Source organism: Vanacampus margaritifer, chromosome 18 (assembly GCF_051991255.1).
Source record: "Vanacampus margaritifer isolate UIUO_Vmar chromosome 18, RoL_Vmar_1.0, whole genome shotgun sequence".
NCBI classification, from domain to species: domain Eukaryota; kingdom Metazoa; phylum Chordata; class Actinopteri; order Syngnathiformes; family Syngnathidae; genus Vanacampus; species Vanacampus margaritifer.
The window spans coordinates 8,029,061-8,048,381 of record NC_135449.1 but is presented as its reverse complement, the minus strand read 5'-3'; the positions used below and the strand labels follow the sequence as shown (position 1 = coordinate 8,048,381).

Genomic DNA, 19,321 nt, shown 5'->3' with positions numbered 1-19,321 from the left:
AGCGGGGAAATTGTCCGAGTGGTCAGTAACAAAGGTTATCGTATCCACAGACCTGAGTTCGATTCCAGCTCACCTCATCTTTTATGAGATTATTTCTCAAATTATAGAAAATAAGTGCAAGGGTAGGAATCGAACGCGTTACCACCGGTACGGTAGTCGATATCTTATTACAAGTGCCACCTGATCACGTTGCTGTGACCAAAAATTAATGAAGGTGATGAGTACGCTTCTCCCGAAATCAAGTTAGTTATTTACTCACGAGTGCCTCCAACCTTCACCCCTCCCCACCAGCCATTATATAATTTTTTTATGGGTATTACTTTCAATTCACGCATGCACATCCTGGTCGTCAGCTATGTAATCTACACAAGTACGAATGCAACGATTGTTTTATATATTAATGAACGGCTCACCAACAAGTCAATCCTATTTCCATTCATCCACAGGAGGGCAGTATTGCATCGTGTCTCAGTTGCTTCTCCGTTTTCCTCCGAACTTTCACCAGACTTTGATTGACTCACACGGATTCTCAACGATTCTTCTTTTTTGTCCAACTATTATTTCCTTGGCGGCTTTACTGATGCGCGTTTTATAACGGCACGGTTATTGTTTTATCACATTATTGAACAATTACAAACGAGCCGAAACGCAGGTCTTCTAACCTGAAACGTCACCCTTCCAGGGAGTGCGACATCTGCTGGGGATATGTGGTACTGCACCCAACCCACTCATTTCTGTGGAAGACATCTTATCCCACGCATTTTGAACCCAATGGCCTAGAGCAGTGTTTCTCAATCCTGGTCCTCGGGGCACACTAACCAGCCTGTTGTCCACGTCTCCATATTCCAAAGCAGGTGAGGATCGTTATCAGGCTTCTCCTGATTGCAATGACATGCGTTGGGAAAAGTGTTGGTCAACACAAACCACACCACATCTGGATAGATTACATATTTTTTATTTGCACAAAAAAACACGTGTTCTAGATCATCAAGGGAAAAAAAACGTACTATTATTCTCATTCGTTGACATGAACACGCTGGATTTCTTCAAGAAATCTCATTCACTACATTTCCATTATTATTCATTGGTCCATTATGGCCTCTTTTTATTTGAAAAAATACAAATAAAAAATCCAAGTCAACGGGCAGCCTGTCTGCGGGTAAGTATATAAACACGCTGGCCACCATTTGCAGAAAAAGGCTACATTATTTTTGTGATGCGACGATATAAAATCATACACATTGAACGTCGTATAATACATGAAAATATTTCACTATTGTGGCTTATATGTGACTGAACTTTTTTTTTTTCCTCCCCTAGAGCTCGCATTCCAGCCACGTTGTTCTGCAGCACCACGTGTGGCATCAGGATTTATTTACTTAATGTCGAGTGTGTGTGTGTGTGTGTGTTTTGCGTGCGAGTGTGTGTGAGAAGGCTGTTTAAATGGGTTCTACTTGAGGTTCGGTGGGCGGGGTGGCGATATCTTCCACCAGATCCGAGTCGGGTTCCGTTACCACCACCGCTACCAGCTCACACGCAAACAGTCAGTGTGTGTGTGTCTGTGTGTGTGCGTGCGTGCGATACCTGGGATACAGCGAGCTCGGCCACAGCCGGGGCGTCGCCCGAACAGCCTGAACAACCGGAGACGGCGGCGGTCGGGTCTGTGGGTAGCGAGGTTTCTCACTTAAAGCCTGAACAGGGAAAAAAATGCAATCATCAGAATTATTCACTTAAGTAGTTTATTTTTGAATCAATGTAATTTTAATAAGGATATTTCTAACTGCTTTATTGCAAAAAAAAAAAACAATAACTTAAATGGGGCTACAGTCAATAATTGTATAGTGTATTTGAAGTAAAATATGTTCTGTTTTTGAATTGTAAGTTAATGGTTTACACGATGCTATTTTTTGTATCTCTGAAATATTGCTAAACTGTTTAAGAAAAATTGAGCTAAAAGTTCCAATTCGTCTTGCATTACGCAGAATGGCCAGCAGAGGGCAGCGCTATTCGTGTACTCAGGTTGTCATTCTTCATAATAGAAGAGGGCTATGAGAGACATTAATTTCAAAAAGTGAATGTAAACACAACTCTTGGTGTTAAAAGATTAAACTGATCAATAATTTATCATTTAGACATCAAATTGCATTTATTGAGTAACGCCACACCCCCTTCTGGCTCTTGCCTGCTCTTTTCCTATGAAGACTTTTTTTCTTCTTCTTTCAGGTGCCAATTTAATCGAAATGGTCCATGCGAACGGCAGGGAGGAAGAGCTGAAAATGGTTGAAGAGCAAGGCAACGCTCCGAGCCAACAGGAGTCCAGCGAGGACATTTCTGCCGGCGTTTTTTTCAGGAAGATTAGTTGGTCTACATGTTCAGGAGAAAGCCGACTGCGCTCTGCTGTTATAATGTCACCTGCTAATGTCACAAGGGGACACTTGTTGCAGGGATGGACAAATAGCTCCTGGCCAGTTTTGAAAGCAGTGGAAGATCCACTTGTTCTTTCCACCACTGCAACACATCACCAGGCTTCTATGTCCGTGTCTCTTTAGACAACTATGACGTCTTAAGGCGACGTGAACGTATCGCGCGTTCCCGCTGTAACTCGCCGCCTCACTCCGCTCGGTCTCCTCGAACCTCAACCACAATCATCTCTCTCGCTACGCCCAACTGGTCCCATCAGCCGTTACCGGGGACGCTGAAGATGCACGCAATACAATGGCTCATTGTGAAGGCGATGCTCGCACTTTGCGCATGCGCGACATCTGGTGAGTCAACATTGGGGCTGGCTACACGCAGGCGCAAGAGGGTGATGTGGGCGACCGCTCAGGGCGCAGTCAATAATTAAATAAAAAAAATAATAAAAAAGCTAGTTTTACTACCGCACATTTCCGTGTTGACGTGGAGCATGTGTTTACGTCACGTCCGGTTGATTGTGAACGATCGGCGTGAGCAGGCTTTGATGTCGGCGAGAACAGCTCTTCCTGAAAGGTAACACGCTTTTTGGAGGCGGAGCTTAAATGGGCTCTGCTGCTCACCTGGGACGGGGCTCTTTTGCACAAATCCACTACTTCATTTCCGGTCATTCGCGAATGGACAAACTGATTAATCCAGGTGTGCCTGACCTCAATGGCCAGACACACCTGGATTAATCCGTTTGTGCATTCACGAAAGACAGGAAATGAAACTGTAGTTGAGGAAGTAGTGGATTTGTGCAGAGAGCCCATTGACTTTGTTTGTAGACTCCCTTCAGGAGAGCTGGAAGGAGACCACGCTGTGGATGGACGGCTTCGCCTACATCCCCGGAGGCTGGTGGTGGAGCGACGGATCTCGGATGGCGTACATGCGCTGGAGCACAGGTTCTCGTAAAAGGCGTGTCTGAAGGCTACAATGTGGACAAACGGAGTACTTAAGTTTGCGATGACTTCCCGTCTTCTTCAGATGGCCTTCATCACCACTACGGCCGACGCTGTCTTTCCTTCCTCGCCGTCACCGGCCAATGGGAGGAGGTCTACTGCGAGCTTAAGAAAGGCTTCATCTGCAAGAAAAGTAAGACGTAACGTTGCACTTTGTTCTCGCTGCGTTAGTGACTCACCCGCGTCCATGTTTGGCTTTCCTCTGGCAGGGGCGGGAGCGAAGCATTGACCGCGCGGCTCGTCACCGTAAGTGACCTTGAATGAGATGGAAGAAAAAATAGAAATGTTGTGTTGTCTGGCAGATGCGATTACCAGCGAGTGATGATCTGCAGAGCTGGGATTGTGACCTGCCTGGTACGAGGGCCAAGTGCTCCATCATAATGTTTAAATCTTCGTAACACTTTTCATTGATTATTATGATACTTTGATTCTGGAATTGTAGACTAGAAAAATGTAGCTGACTCTTTCTTTCCCTTTGAACAAAAACATATTATATTTACTTATGCATTTTCAACAATTGTTCAATAAATTTGCAAAGACAATTGGCTGCGTGAGGTTTCCTTTGCAACGTAGTGGCGAGAGTGGAAGGTCCATTATGGAGCCAGAACACCAAGTCCAATTCGATTTGGTATTGGGGGGAAAAAATTGTCATTGTGGAAAAAGCTGCATTGACGTTTTACGGCATCCGACTTGCGAGGACGACCTCTGCCCCGACGAGCAGCTGGCCCTCCCCCTGCAGCTCCGGCGCTAGGATGCTTCCTTGGTCGGCCCCGCCCTCTTTTGGGGCCGTGTGGCGCTCGGCGCTCGCCGCTCGGCACTGCTCTTCCTCGGTCTTCCTCTGCGCCGCGGGGTGGCGATGCCGTTGGGCGAGTTGTTGTCATCGCCGTCCCAACTCAATGCGAGGCTTCTTTTTTGGCCTCACTTTGTCGCTCTCATCCTTGCTTGTGACTTTCTCGGCTTTGCGCTTGCCGGATCCTTTGAAACGCCCTCGTCCCCTTTTGGGCGTATCCAAGCTAGGGGTGTGGAAAATAATAGATATTAATGGTTGCATCGATGCGCACATACATGTACGATGCGAGTGCATCGGCTTATTCACTGGATATCGATGTAATTGACGTGTGAAATCTAGATTCATCTTGATGCGTTGGCGGGTATCGGTAAAATTCGATGCAAGCGCCGTTTTATTCATTGTAAAATTCATCCCATCTGCTGTTCCCCAAAATCCCAGGGCGCAGTGAATGCACCATGCGGAAGCTGTGAGGCACCATAGTACACTAGCAAAACAACATGGACGTCCGAGCGAGCAGCAGCAAGGAGGATTATATATGTAATGCACCCGCAACGTTTAAATCATATGTTTGGAAACATTACTGATTCGCAAAAAAAGACGGGAAGCTTGACAAAACGTCCGTCATTTGCAAAGAATGCCGCGTGAAGAAGCCGTACAACGGCAGCACGACAAACATGCAGACACTTAAAAAGGATACACCACATCGCTAACAAGTGTACCGCCGCCTCCCCATCTAGTTCCTCGTCAGACACCGGAAATGGACTAAGCAAATTAGGTCAGGATCAGAAAAGTTTCGCTTCTTATTTTGGGGGTCTTCTCGCAGCAAACTCTGACCGTGCAATGGCTGTAACTAAAGCCATGGCTTACTTCATATGTAAAGACATGTAGCCTTATAGTGTGGTGGGAAATGAGGGCTTCAGACAGCTCGTGCACGTTTTGGAACCACTACTGGCCAAACTACGGTCAGAATTTGGAGAAAACCACAGCGATCTTGCAGTCATTGGCAAGATGAAAGAAATTTTCAGGCAGGACTTTGAGTCCCGTTACAACTAGATCCAAGATTTCCTCGACGGTGCCTCAGCCCTTGAACCCCGCTTCAAAGACCTCCACTTCATGGATGCTGACAACACTGTTAAAGGACGTGACAAGTTGGCTTTTCTAGATGATGATGATGAGGTCTCTGCTCTGCTGACTGTCAGGTAAGGGCTGATGGTATGTTAGATGATGAGAGCCAGGCAGCTCAAGCAAAAGAAGATGGGAGAGGCCACAGGGAGGAAGAGGAGGAAGACAATGAAAATGATGTGGAGGAGATGGAGGAAGATGAGAGAGGTTTGTTGTGGGACTATCTACAATAGTGCATTGATTTGAAAATAGGTGTGATGATGATATTGTATTGCAGTCATATGGTAGTTTAACTAATAACTAATTTAATATGCTGATATTATTGTAAAGAAAAGAACAGGTTCACACAGCTGGCTGTGACTTTTTTTAAAAGATTTTTTGGATTTTTTGGGAAAATCACCTTGCATATTGGCAGCCCTGTCAAATAAAAAGAGGCCATAATGGACCAATGAATAATAATGGAAATGTAGTGAATGAGATTTCTTGAAGAAATCCAGCGTGTTCATGTCAACGAATGAGAATAATAGTACGTTTTTTTCCCCTTGATGATCTAGAACACGTGTTTGTCATTATCTTGGCTTACCACATTACATAAAAGAGCATCCATTTCTGCTGTGTACTTATAATAGCGACGTATATAATTACTATCTTTTATCACTGGTGTATTTGCATTCCGAGGCACATGATGTATATTGTGTAAAAGTGTCTAATAAAAAGCTTTCAATCCTAAATAGATAAGATGATGATTTTGTGACGTTTGTGTCCAGTGTTCACAAAAACACTTTTCATACTTTATGGTAAAACCAACTTAAGTTTTGTTACCAACTTAAGTTTTGTTTCGTTAAAATCGAGGGGGTCTTAAAAAACATCTCAAAAGGAAAACAATTTTTTGCACTTGTAAAGGGTCTAAAAAGCACTGTGTCCTTCTTCAAGGAACTCACTCGTGTGCCTCGGACGCCACCTACTGGACAACGCAACATCTGCTGGTGTCGTCATCTGCTTTAACAAGTGCCCTGCGAATGTTAAGTATAAAGCAGATGACAATGGTCACTGGCTGACTGCTGTGTTAAAAGTTAATAACGTTTACATAATCATAAAAAATGTTTATGGTTAACATAATAACACCCAGAATAAGAATTTATTACAGGAAATCGTTGAACTTGTGTCCCAATACAGACAGTTATACCATACAGACATTTGACATTGGAGGTCTAAAAATCCTAATGCTAGACAGTATTCTTGGATAAAACCTAATGGATCTGTAAGATCAAGAATTGGTCTAGCATACCTCAGCGATAATTTTATCCACCGCGCCCTTAACTGATCATTGCCTGTGATCCCTTAAATCAAAACCAGATATTACATACAACAACTCTCCTTATGGAAATCTCCTGGACAGGATGCTCTATCGACAGTCTTCTAGAAACACTTTTGGGATGATTCTTAAGTAAAAAAACAAAACAACTAGAAATTGCCCTTTAAAAAATTGTAAATAAATGGTTGTTTTTTTGTGCAAATAAAAAATATGTAATCTATCCAGATGTGGTGTGGTTTGTGTTGACCAACACTTTCCCCAACGCATGTCATTGCAATCAGGAGAAGCCTGATAACGACCCTCACCTGCTTTGGAATATGGAGACGTGGACAACAGGCTGGTTAGTGTGCCCCGAGGACCAGAATTGAGAAACACTGCTCTAGGCCATTGGGTTCAAAATGTGTGGGATAAGATGTCTTCCACAGAAATGAGTGGGTAGGGTGCAGTACCACATATCCCCAGCAGATGTCGCACTCCCTGGAAGGGTGACGTTTCAGGTTAGAAGACCTGCGTTTCGGCTAATTGTTCAATAATGTGATAAAACAATAACCGTGCCGTTATAAAACGCGCATCAGTAAAGCCGCCAAGGAAATAATAGTTGGACAAAAAAGAAGAATCGTTGAGAATCCGTGTGAGTAAGGAAAACTGAGAAGCAACTGAGACACGATGCAATACTGCCCTCCTGTGGATGAATGGAAATAGGATTGACTTGTTGGTGAGCCGTTCATTAATATATAAAACAATCGTTGCATTCGTACTTGTGTAGATTACATAGCTGACGACCAGGATGTGCATGCGTGAATTGAAAGTAATACCCATAAAAAAATAATATAATGGCTGGTGGGGAGGGGTGAAGGTTGGAGGCACTCGTGAGTTAATAACTAACTTGATTTCGGGAGAAGCGTACTCATCACCTTCATTAATTTTTGGTCAAAGCAACGTGATCAAGTGGCACTTGTAATAAAATATCGACTCCCGTACCGGAGGTAACGCGTTCGATTCCCGCCCTTTCACTTATTTTCCATAATTTGAGAAATAATCTCATAAAAGATGATGTGATCTGGAATCGAACTCAGGACTGTGGTTACGATAACCTTTGTTACTGACCACTCGGCCAATTTCTCCACTGCTAGAAACTCAAATTTATCGAGTTCGTACAGTAACTAGAGTTCGGAAGAAGCTACTCATCACCTTCATTAATTTTTGGACATAGTAACGTGATCAAGTGGCACTTGTAATAAAAGATCGACTCCCGTACCGGTGATAACGCGTTCGATTCCCGCCCTTTCACTTATTTTCTATAATTTGAGAAATAATCTCATAAAAACTGAAGTGATCTGGAATCGAACTCAGGTCTGTGGTAACGATAACCTTTGTTACTAACCACTCGGCCAATTTCCTCGCTGTGGAAACTTTTTTGGGGTTCTATTCATAGAATCAAAGAGTGTATTAGTCAGCCGGCCATTTTCATTTTATGGGATAATTATGACACAGGGGACCGGAAATGGTAGTAGTGTTTGGGCTAATGATTAGCGACATGGACTCTGGAACGGATGAGCGGGGTTCGAATACCGTCAAAAACTTTACTCATCAGGATTTTCTGTCTGAATGCAGTCGAAAACCTTTTTTTTGTTCTCTTGTTTAAATAAAGCTTTTGAAGAAAAAAAACACCACGTGATGACGTCGTTACCGAAAACCTATTTAAACTGTGACTAATTGAGCGAGCGGTCTTTCTGTTCTTCGCCAGCATCACGTCGACGTCCTCCACCTGCTGTTCGCCTCATCTCGACAAGATGACCAAAAGCTTTGACAAGAGGTTTGTTTAAGATTCTTCTTACACTTGTAGTTTTAACTTTTAACATGTTCATTTTTTCAGCATTGTAAACACCTTGCTAGCATGCTAGCTAAAATGTTTGCTCAAACGTGGTCAATCAACGTCAACCGCGTGCTAAAATGACACCAACGCATTTATTTGACATGTTTGGAAATAAATGCTCGCGGTAAGTAAAGTACTTGCTTGTTAAAATTTTGTTATTAAACGCCAAACGGTACTTGGAAACGGAAGATCTTAAGTAACACGAAATACTTTTTCCCTTTCCAGCATCTGGAGAAAAACACCGTTTGGCAGAAGATAATTTTGCCAGCATTTGTACATTAACAACTTCAGTGAGAAACTGTTAACTTTCTTTCAACTTGTCCACAGGCTTGCATCTTGAAGCGAATGGACTCCCCTTGAAATCAAGTTGCTTACTTCCCCTACCTTTTAGCCCATGGCTTTAAAATACTTTTTTTTTTTTCTTCTCTACACTGGCATGTTTCAAAGCTAACTATCTTATGTTACCGTGTCTTTCAGCCCAGGCCATCGACAAGATGTCCAGTCCAGCTCTGTTCTAGTCACTGGTGAGACACAAACACTCATACACGTTAAAATGTGATATCATGTTTTAATTTGTTTTAGCACATGGCGAAGATGACTAACAGAGGGTAAGGACATGTCAGGTGACTTACACTGACCATTTCTAACGCTATGCTTTTTTGCATGTGTGCAGGTAAAAACGGCATTTTGACTTGAACCAGAGCTGCCTGAGGAACAAGAAATGTGTAAGAGGCTGGCTCATGGTTTTGAGCATGCTGCAAAACAAAATGGCTGACGTGAACATTTGATAAACATATTTGAACATCGCTCTCTTTTTGTAGTTTCCCCAAAGCTGCATTGAACTGCGCTTCACTCGGGACCCTCAAAAAGGTACATTTACCTTTTGTGCCGACACGTTAACCTTGTTTTTCCTTCTGCTTTTGTTCCCTAAATGATGCCGAAGCCTGTCTGGGCCCTGGAAAAGCTCAACCACTTTTTTTTTTTTTGGAATTGTTGACATGTTAATAAACTGAAGTAGTAGCTGGACTGGTTGCTCATCTCTTGTTTGTGTTTCGGTTTGTCTGCTGCCAAACTGCAAAGAAGTGGAAGGTCACCTCAATGGTTTCTTTCAGGTCATCTTCCTGTGAATGCAGCTGCGTCATCACTGACAGTCCCAGAAACGAGTTGCAGGTCCTCTTCTGCACTGGTGGGCTTCATCTTCTGTCAAATTTGCTACATTACAAAAAATGAAACTCTTAACGTCCTTTTTTTTTTTTTTTTTGTAGATTCCACTTGACCAGGCAGTGACTTGTGTTCTTGGTGCAACATTGTTGCCATCAGCTTGAATGTTGTCGACTCGGCAAACTTCTCCTCGATGTTGTTCTGCCGCAGGCGCCAAGGAACATGGCGGGCTTCCTGGCGATGCAGCCGTGTGAGCGATTGGCCCAAATCCCACAAGACTCGTTGGCTCCCCTTCTGTGCTGGTGGCTTTCATCATATTTCAGAAACGTTTGCCGTTTGCAACAAGTTGACTTGACTCACTGATGTCGTTTTGTTTCAGGGCGGCACGATCTGCTCCCGCTGTTCAATGTTTTCTTCAAGGTCATCCATCTTCCTGTGAATGCAGCTGCGTCATCACTGACCAACCCAGAAATGAGTCTCAGGTCCTCTTCTGCACTGGTGGGCTTCATCTGTCAAATTTGCTGCATTAAAGAAGAAAAAAAAACAAAACACTTGATGTCTTTTTTTGTTGTAGAGTCCACTTGACCAGGCAGTGGCTTTTGTCCAACACGTGTTCTTGTTGAGCTTGAAGTTGACTGTAAGTTTTAAATGTCAACTAGGCGAGCTTTTCCTCTGTTTTTCTGCTGCAGGCGCTGAGTAACATGGCGGGCTTCCTGGCAGTGCGGCTGTGTGAGCGATTGGCCCAAATCCCACAAAAGTCGTTGGCTCCCCTTCTGTGCTGGTGGGTTTCAACAAATGTCAAAAACGTTTGCTGCGCAACAAGTTGACTTGACTCACTGATGTCGTTTTTGTCTTAGGGCCGCACGATCTGCTCCCGCTGGCTCGCAACTTCACCTGCTGACCACAAGGAGACAGAAATCAAGTCCTACAACTACAAGTTGTTTTTTTTAAGTCCAAGTTTGTTGTGTTAAAAAATAAAAAACTTAAAACAAAACACATCTTTAAGTTTTTTGTTTGTTGTGTTAAAAAATAAAAAACTTAAAACAAAACACATCTTTAAGTTTTTTTTCATTTTGTCATTTCAACATGTGAACTTTTTCTTAACTTCTTGTAACATTACAAAACCTGCAAAAAAAAAATTGACAACTTTTCTAAACTGTTCTTGTAACATTGAAAAAAACCTTGAAAACTTTTATAAACAAAACTTTTGCAAAATAAAGGGGTGTGGCCAAATTGCATGGTGGGCACAGTTATGCAAATTATTGAGCAGGAAGCCATCTGATTGGTGGGTTCCGTAATGAGTGCTAGAATCTGATTGGCTGCCTCCATACATGGGCGTGGTTTATGCAAATTGTTCGGCCTATATTTGCATAAGTGGGCGTGGTTTACACAAATAAGGCCCTAAATATGGTTTTGCGGCCAGCTGATTGGTCAATTCAGAGAGGGTGTGGTCAGTTATGCAAATTAATTTGCATGCAGCCAGCCAATTGGTCAATTCAGAGAAGGTGGAGACAGTTATGCAAATTAATTTGCATGCAGCCAGCCAATTGGTCAATTTGGAGAGGGTGTGGCCAGTTATGCAAATTCTTAAGTGATTTTTTTTGTGTGTGTGTGTTTTTTTTGAAACATGTTGAAGCAAAAAAGCATTTTTGGGCTCTCGAATGGATTGCAAGTGGATTGTTCAGGTTGTTCTTGAAGATGTTTTGGCCCCTGGTCCGAGCAGGCTTCCTCGATTCATGTTGAAAATCCCGCCATCTGGCCTTGAGAATGAAGCGAGAAAGCCAGCTCGGACGTGAGGCCAAACGTCTTCAAGAACAATCCACGTGCAATCCATTCAAGGCCCTGAAAATACAAGCACAGTGCAGTTAGAAATCAAACACGGAGACGCTCATTTCACTTGAACAATATATTTGACTTGAGACAAGCGCTTTTTTGGACACACAAATCATTTCACGTTGGACTCAAGTTACAAAGACTGGTTGACAGGCTGTACATGGAAGCAGCAGCACACGGCACCATGTTGTGTGTGTGTGTGTGTGATGTCACATGAGCACAAATGAGCCATCATCTCCGAAAAGTCAACAAACACACTAACAGACAAGAACATCATTCAATGCTTCTGGACATTTGTTTGAATAGCATTATTTGAAAAAGTGGGCAAAAATAACATCCATTGATTGATTGCAAAAGACCTTCATGTTATTTCGCCAAACATTTTCAATCATTCAGCCACAACAATGTCATTTCATAAAGCACATGTTCACAAGCATTGAATGATGTTCTGCTGTGCGTGTGTCGAAAATCAAGCGGAGGTTCAAGCGCACTGAAAAGTGGCTTTGTGACATCACATACCTCAAGCACACAACATTCACCTTCAAATAGCGCGCACACCTGTCCAGAAGCAGCTTGCTGTCAATGGAGTGCAGAACCATCCGACATGTCCGAAAAGTCTTGAGTCTGTTGGCTGCGTGTGTGTCCAAGACCTCCTCCCATCCTGTCGGGAAACAAAAACAAAAGGAGTCAGTCATGCTCATTCACATCGAATTACTCACAACACAGCTCAGTCCGATGCTACCTAGCTCAACCAAAAATAGGAGAGAAAAAAACTCACACTGAGTATTGATGCCAAATTGTCATTAAAATAACTCAGTTAAAAATCATTAACAAAGATTAGCATGTGGAATCATCAGTAAAAGCAGAAGCATTTTTAGCAAATCTTTTTTTTTTTTTTTTACTTTTTCTATGTGCAGTCAAAGTAGCACACATCCCTTAATAGCCTGGTTGACCCATCTCTCTATAAGCCAAACGCAATTCATATAATGCAAACACTGCCACACGTGGAACCACACAACATGTACATCATTCAATGCTCCTGGAGAGGTTTTTTTTGTACAAATAGTATTTATTTGAATAAGTAGGCAACATACTATCAACCTAATTTTTTTTTTTTAAATATATTTGAAAAAGTTGTTTTTATTTTGTTTGTAAGTTGTTTATATTTCCTAAATATATATATATATATTTTTTTTTTTCCCAAACATTTGGGCCACACCAATGTGATTAAAATAAAATAAAATAAAAAAGGACATGTCCAGAACCATTGAATGTTGCTCTGGTGTGTGTCCAAGTACATCAAGCGCAAGTCAGTGCACTGACAAATGGCAAAGTGGCATCAGACACACCTCCTCAAGCACACAGCATGACATCCTCGGTGTACAAAAAGTACACGCACCTGTTGAAAAGCAGCTTTCCAATCGCATGCTTGTAGCACAGACCCATCCATGTCCCAAACGGCCTCAACCTGTCAAGAAAACAGAAACGGAAGCGGTGAGTAATGCTCATTTGCATATCATATGTGGCAATTTGCATAAAATACTAGGCTTTCAAACAATTGAAATACTCCTAAATATTCGCGTCACTACTTGATAAATGTCATATTATTGAAGTTTTGAACACAGGCTGCCTGTTGATGATTTTTCATAGAATGCAAGTGATACATGCAATGAGCAAGCAGGTCAGCGCATTCCAACCTAAGCCACGCCCATCACCCGCACAAGACCGCGCCTTCGCCAACCGCTGCTGCCCCGCCCTCTGGAAGTTATGCTGCATTCGAGGATAATCGGAAATCGGGAATGCCCCCCTGTACTCGGAAATCTCACGTTGGGGGGGAAAAAAGTACCCGACTTCACCGACGGACTACAATGTGACGTCACTCTAGAATGGCGACCCACTTGGAAGCACAGACCGCGAATGGGAAAACACAATTTACACGAGTACAAAACTAGATAGCTTTCTTCATTCATAAATATTCGACATAACGCCACGTAAAACAACGTACGCGAGAGTATGCCGCTATCTCCCTGCATGAAATTATACGGTGAACTACTGAACTGTATGAAATGCTTATGATATAAGATAACAACAATAAATTATGTAAAATTGCGAGAAGGCAAGTTTGCTCGAGGTCAAAATGAGTTTTGAGGACCAAAATAGAAGGACAAATTTATCACTATCCACCATTTTTGGTTGTTTACTTTCGCCTCGAACACTTTCAGGTCGGAACTGAAAAAGCAAGTAGTATAAATTCTGACCATCCTCGATGCAGCATCAACTAATTCCACAAGGCATCAGGAATACTGACTCATTAGAACATTTTAAATGCTCAAAACTGGGTTTTCTTGAATCCTGCTGTTATTTTTTTTGTATTTATTATTATTATTATTATCTCAAACTTTCACGTTTTTGACAAGTAGACTAATAAACACATTTTGCATTGGACAATAGTATCGTGTCTCGTTATTTGATCGCTAAATAAGAAACGATGGTTCTTTTTAAACAAAAATATACTTTTAGAGGACCATGCAATAAAAACGTGGAAAAGTTGAGCACGAGTTACCTTTTCACAACACGTCGCCACTTTTCTTCAGGTGACGTGCGGGTAGACGGGCAGCAGCCGACGTAGAGACAACATTCCTTTAGTGTGGACGCCTCTGTGCATGTAAACAATCCAAAATTAGCTACTAACGTGAATTGGAGGCGACCATGTGCTCAAAACCAAACAAAAAACGCCAAGCCAAACAATTTCTCATTTTCGTTTCCGGTCAGTGTTTAACTTCCGGGTCGCAGCTGAATATGGGCTGTTTCTAATTATTTGGCCACTGTGTCTTTAACTTACGGAAGCGTATTGCATTCACTTGGGAAAAAAAACCTCCTGTTTTTCTGACTAATTTTTTTGGGTTGCTTTGTTTTTTGAGTAATTGTTTTTCTTTCTTGTTTTTCTGACTATTTTTTTTGGGTTGCTTTGTTTTTTTTGAGTAATTTTTTTTCTTTCTGTTTTTCTGAATATTTTTTTCAGTTTTACTGAAAAAAAAAATTGTCAAAAAAAATATTCAGAAAAACAGGCTGAATTTTTTTTCAGAAAAACAGAGGAAAAAAATAATTTATAAAAACAGGAAAAAAAATATTCCTAAAAACAGGAAAAAAAACAATTAAAAAAAACAGAAAAAAAAATTATTCGGAAAAAGAGAGGGAAAAAATATTTAAAAAAACAGGGGAAAAAATATTCAAAAAAAACAACGCTCCCCCAAAAAAATTAGTCAGAAAAACAGGACTTTTTTTTTCAAGTGAATGCAATACGCTTCCGTAAAGTCTACCTTGAATATTGAATATATTCTGAATAGAGTAGAGTGCAGTGCGTGTCTGTGTTCTGACCACTAGACGGCGTCATCGCCTGCTTTTTTATTATTATTTTCAACGTTTCTAAACAGTGCAGACGACTCTAATTGCACTTTTTGCGTCTTTTGTGGCTCCTTATGTAGTCCAAGACTCCAATATCTTGTCACCGGTGCTTCTGATTGTGGACATAATCGACAATAAAGCTTCCAACAGCAGGCCGGCGATCACTCATCACACAGACCTTAGTTTGCCATCTAACGAAAGCAACATTAAACCTTTCAAAACTTTTTCTATCCACTACTTTTGATTCTGTTGATAATGAAAATTAAAGTGCCCGCTTGTTTTGCTTCTGATTCTGCATCATCAATATTAAAAACAAACCACTTTAAAAAAAAAAAAAGCAAAATCAACATTCAGGCTTTTGAAAATAATCACTATTAAAGCTTTCCCCACTTATTCTGAACATAATTAACATTAAACCAGACACATATCCTGATTCTGGATATTATCAACATTAAAGCTTCCATCAGAAGGTCATCACTATACCTTCTACGTTGACCCCAAATCTACATTTCAGGTTTCTGGGCACAAACATTAAAGCTTTCTCTTCTTTGAACATAATAAGAATTAAAGCATCCACCACTCCAGATTTTGTATCTGATCAAATTTAAGCTACCAGCACTTCGCTTCTGGACATAAACAACATTAAAGTATATCAGTAGATCCCCACCTACCTTCTACTTGTATCCAAAATCAACATAAAAGTTTCTGAACGTTAAATATAAGCTTTCATTTCTTTGAACATAATCATCATTAAAGCATCCACCACTCATGATTCTGTCAGCCGTAATCTAAATCAACACTTAAGTGCTCTTTAAATGAAGTTGAGTTCTGTTTCACCTGGTGCAACTCTGTGAAAGCAAGAACCCTGATGATTTTTCAAGCTATTTCTACTCGACAAGCTGCAGTTAATTTCTTGGTTTTTACGTGGAGCGACCTTTCCCTGACTCGGAGTTCATGGCGAGCTAACCAGAGCGCATCCCTACAGACTTCTTTGACTTTGTCTGTCTTTGAGAAAGAGAGAAAAAGCACCAGGGCTCATTAATCATGGCCGCCAGATGAACCGGGGGGAGCTGTCCTACATGCCGCGGACCGCCGTCATAAATAACACCTTTTTCAAAAATAAGACCGTTGCATTACTCAAGAAGTGAAAATTAAAGCGGCAAGTGACAAACAAACTGTCGAGTGGTTGAGGCCTCGCTTGGGCTATTTAGGGGATTAGTTGGATTTAACAGGATGACAGACAAGTAGGTCTACTATTTACCTCTGCCAGGGATGTCATGTGATCTGTAGTTTGTTCTAGGATTTCATGCGGCACATTGATTTATAATATTTTTTTTGAACACATAGTTTACTTGGCCAAAAAAAAAAAATCATCTTGTCTACAAATCTAAATCGTCCTGTGGTTCTTTTTTAAGACAAAAAAACTAGTCAAGATAAAGCACAATTTTTTTTTGTCTTAAAAAAAGTAAAAACACAGGACGATTTATATTTGACTTTTTTTGGTGTTTTAACATCTTTTTGCATTTATTAAAATGGGAACTGCTTTAATTTAATGCGAATGTTTTTGTCATCATAGCATTATTGCGACATTGTGGTTAGCTGGTCTTTCTCGCATTTATCTGCAATTCAGGGCAGCACGGTGGCTGACTGGTTAGCACGTCTGCCTCCCAGTGCAGAGGACGTGAGATCAAGTGCGGGCTTCCTGGGTGGAGTTTGCATGTTCTCCCCGTGCTTGCGTGTGTTTTCACCGGGTACTCCGGTTTCCTCCCACATTCCAAAGAGATGCATGGCAGGTTATAATTGAACACTCCAAATTGTCCATAGGTGTGATTGTGAGTATGGTTGTTCATCTCTGTGTGCCCTGCAATTGACTGGCAACCAGTTCAGGGTGTACCCCGCCTACTGCCCGAAGCCAGCTGGGATAAGCTCCAGCACCCCCGTGACCCTTGTGAGGAAAAAGCGGTCAAGAAAATGGATGGATGGATCTGCAATTCATGGTTTGAGTCTGGTCGTTGACCTTCATGTTACTCTGACATTCTCCCACATTCTAAATTCTTTGTAAAGTTAGACATTTTATGCTGGTTCTGAGCAAAACCCTACTGTGTACAAGCCAAAAGGTAAGCAGAGCTGGATTAGGTCAGAAGTACTCCCTGTGATTAGCTTGTAAAAATAAGAAGCAAAGGCGGCGCAAATGAGGCGGACGGGTCTGGAGCGGGGTGCTGAAATAGTATTTTTATTAAATACTTTCAAGATCCAAGTCTGAAGAATAACAAAGCTAAGGATGAAGACCAACTAACACTCAGACAAACACTTTATAGTCGTCAATTCAAATGGTTGTTATTTCATTGTACATCATGATCATGCAAAAGAAAAAATAAATCTCCAGCGTCCGCGTGAAGGCTGGGTACGGTAAGGTCAGGTCAGGAAAGGATGGTGGGGAAGGGGAGAAAAAAGCGCAGCCCAAATATCATACCATAAACAACGCAGGGGGGAAAAACATCAAGGGCCTCATACCAAGCGTCGGCTCCAGCATCCTTTTTTTCCCCCTTCAGTTTGTTTTTTGCTTTTTTTTTGGTTACAAAAAAAACGTTTCTTTTTCATGTCACCTAGTCAACATTCGAGATGGAGGAAATCTCAAAAGATGCAAGTATTGTCATCGTCATAATAATATTAACACTAGTAGAGCTCCATCCTCATTCAGGTAGGTACATGGTAGAAATGCGTAACTGAAACATGCATAATAATAACTAGTGCTCCTGCTTGCTAGCGCTCTTTTAGAGAATCTGCCCCAAAACCCCTCCAGAACCGAGCAGGCGCAATTCTTTTTAAAACCACCAGGGGGTGGATTCTAGGTCGCAATCGTAATCAAATCCGTGCATGTATGTGTGTGTGTGTGTGTCGCGTTCACTTCCTTGCCTCACTTCCTGCGGGTCACGTGCAGAACTCCAGCTTGGCAACTCGGCAAAAAAACGACAAAAAGTTGACGGCTGACAACAAATGGTCGCAAAAAATAAATGGTGGCGACATCAAAGGTCAGGAGGGGTACGACAGGTGCTAAGCTGTGAGAAAGGAGAGCACACAACATTGTGGGGTGGGTGCAGATCACACAAAATAATGAGGTCGTGTCAAGCACAATGTTTTGGACCAGATCACAACACTGTGGGGTGGGAACACATAACATTGTGGAGTGGGTGTGGATTAAGTTTTGGGCCAGTGTGTATCACACAACATTTTGAGCCGGATTGGATCACAACACTGTGGGGCGGGTGCACCTATAGTCAGATGGGTGGGGATCCCGCAATGTTGTAGGGTGGGTTGGGATCATAGCATTATGGGACAGGAGGAGAATACAACACTGTAAGGCGCTGCGGCCCACACAACTTTGTGGGCTAGGTACAGATAAAAAAAATGGTATAAGTGTAGATCACAGCATTGTGGGACGGGTGGTGATTATACAACATTGTGAGGTGGTGCATACCACACACTATTGTGGTAGTGTGGCTCACACAGCATTGTGGTGTGGTTGAAGATCACACAATTGTGGGACAGATGAGGATCACACAACATTGTGAGACGGTTTAGACCTCACAATGTTTTGTTTATGAAATGACCGTCACAAATTATACTATTTCTATGGACTATATGCCACGGAGGAGACGTGGCTTCCGACTTGCGGCTTTTCACCCATCAACTTTGTTTCCGTTTCCGGTTTGCGTCGTGTGGGCCGCGTCGCAGTACTTGCGCTTCCGCCTTTGTGCCCCCTCGTTTGCGCGTTCCCGTCGACGGGTGCGAGGCTGCGAGTGTGTAGTGTCTGTCTCAGTGTCCGAAGCATTTCAGATAGCCTAGACGCCCTTCCACCGATGAGCGTGGGCGCAGGGGTGGTGGTGCGAGTGTTGGAACACGGCCAACAGTGACCGGAAATGGCGCTTATGTGGAAAACCCGGAAGTCGGAAGTCCGTGGCATCTACCCCATGTTCCAGTTTTTCACGACGATATTTTGTTTATTGCAGGATTTTCACACAAGGGACACAACGGCGGTTTGAGGTTCGAGCACAGCCCGTCAGAAACTACCCCGTGTAGTACGAAGGGTTTTGGCACCCGGGAAATGGCGGGTGAGGAGGGAGTGGCTAAATCGCGCATGATTGCCCCAGGTGCGCTTTTGGCCATGGACACAAAGGACGCCGACGCTGACCACTAGATGACGCGATCGCCTAGTTTTCTCTATATTTTTATTTATTTTATTTTCAGTGTCTGTAATTGTTTGGACTTTTGTTGTGGCTCATTATGTCGTCCACCATCTTGTCACCGGAGATCACTGGTGCTATTTAGGTAGCGTTGTAAACATAATCAACAGTAAAGCTTCCTTCAGCAGTTAGACTTCTGGCGTCTGATTCTGTCCACAATCA

The 19,321-nt window shown here is 42.3% G+C and overlaps 4 long non-coding RNA genes across 10 annotated transcripts; 2 read left to right on the top strand and 2 right to left on the bottom strand.

Annotated features, from left to right (window-relative positions):
• Positions 1 to 682: 682 nt before the first annotated feature.
• LOC144038844 (uncharacterized) lies at positions 683 to 5,260 on the bottom strand. Of its 2 annotated transcripts, XR_013289295.1 has the most exons (4): positions 3,765 to 5,258; positions 3,593 to 3,668; positions 1,585 to 3,535; positions 683 to 878 (listed from the first exon to the last, which is right to left on the bottom strand). It is a non-coding gene; the product is annotated as an uncharacterized LOC144038844 (long non-coding RNA). The 2 variants fall into 2 exon arrangements; XR_013289294.1 differs by lacking the exon at positions 683 to 878 and having other exon boundaries at positions 940 to 3,535; positions 3,765 to 5,260.
• LOC144038843 (uncharacterized) lies at positions 2,579 to 3,955 on the top strand. Of its 2 annotated transcripts, XR_013289293.1 has the most exons (5): positions 2,579 to 2,988; positions 3,240 to 3,356; positions 3,439 to 3,546; positions 3,623 to 3,659; positions 3,716 to 3,955. It is a non-coding gene; the product is annotated as an uncharacterized LOC144038843 (long non-coding RNA). The 2 variants fall into 2 exon arrangements; XR_013289292.1 differs by lacking the exon at positions 2,579 to 2,988 and having other exon boundaries at positions 3,216 to 3,356.
• A 2,925-nt stretch (positions 5,261 to 8,185) lies between the features above and the next one.
• Positions 8,186 to 10,682, top strand: LOC144038878 (uncharacterized). Its single transcript, XR_013289301.1, has 9 exons — positions 8,186 to 8,456; positions 9,190 to 9,241; positions 9,338 to 9,386; positions 9,629 to 9,702; positions 9,782 to 9,979; positions 10,057 to 10,175; positions 10,252 to 10,266; positions 10,367 to 10,458; positions 10,535 to 10,682. It is a non-coding gene; the product is annotated as an uncharacterized LOC144038878 (long non-coding RNA).
• LOC144038879 (uncharacterized) lies at positions 9,071 to 14,311 on the bottom strand. 5 transcript variants are annotated; one of them, XR_013289306.1, is made up of 5 exons: positions 14,074 to 14,311; positions 12,910 to 12,978; positions 12,069 to 12,171; positions 10,515 to 10,574; positions 9,071 to 9,728 (listed from the first exon to the last, which is right to left on the bottom strand). It is a non-coding gene; the product is annotated as an uncharacterized LOC144038879 (long non-coding RNA). The 5 variants fall into 5 exon arrangements; XR_013289305.1 differs by having other exon boundaries at positions 10,515 to 10,571; XR_013289303.1 differs by having other exon boundaries at positions 9,071 to 10,574; positions 14,074 to 14,309.
• Between the last annotated feature and the right edge of the window lie 5,010 nt (positions 14,312 to 19,321).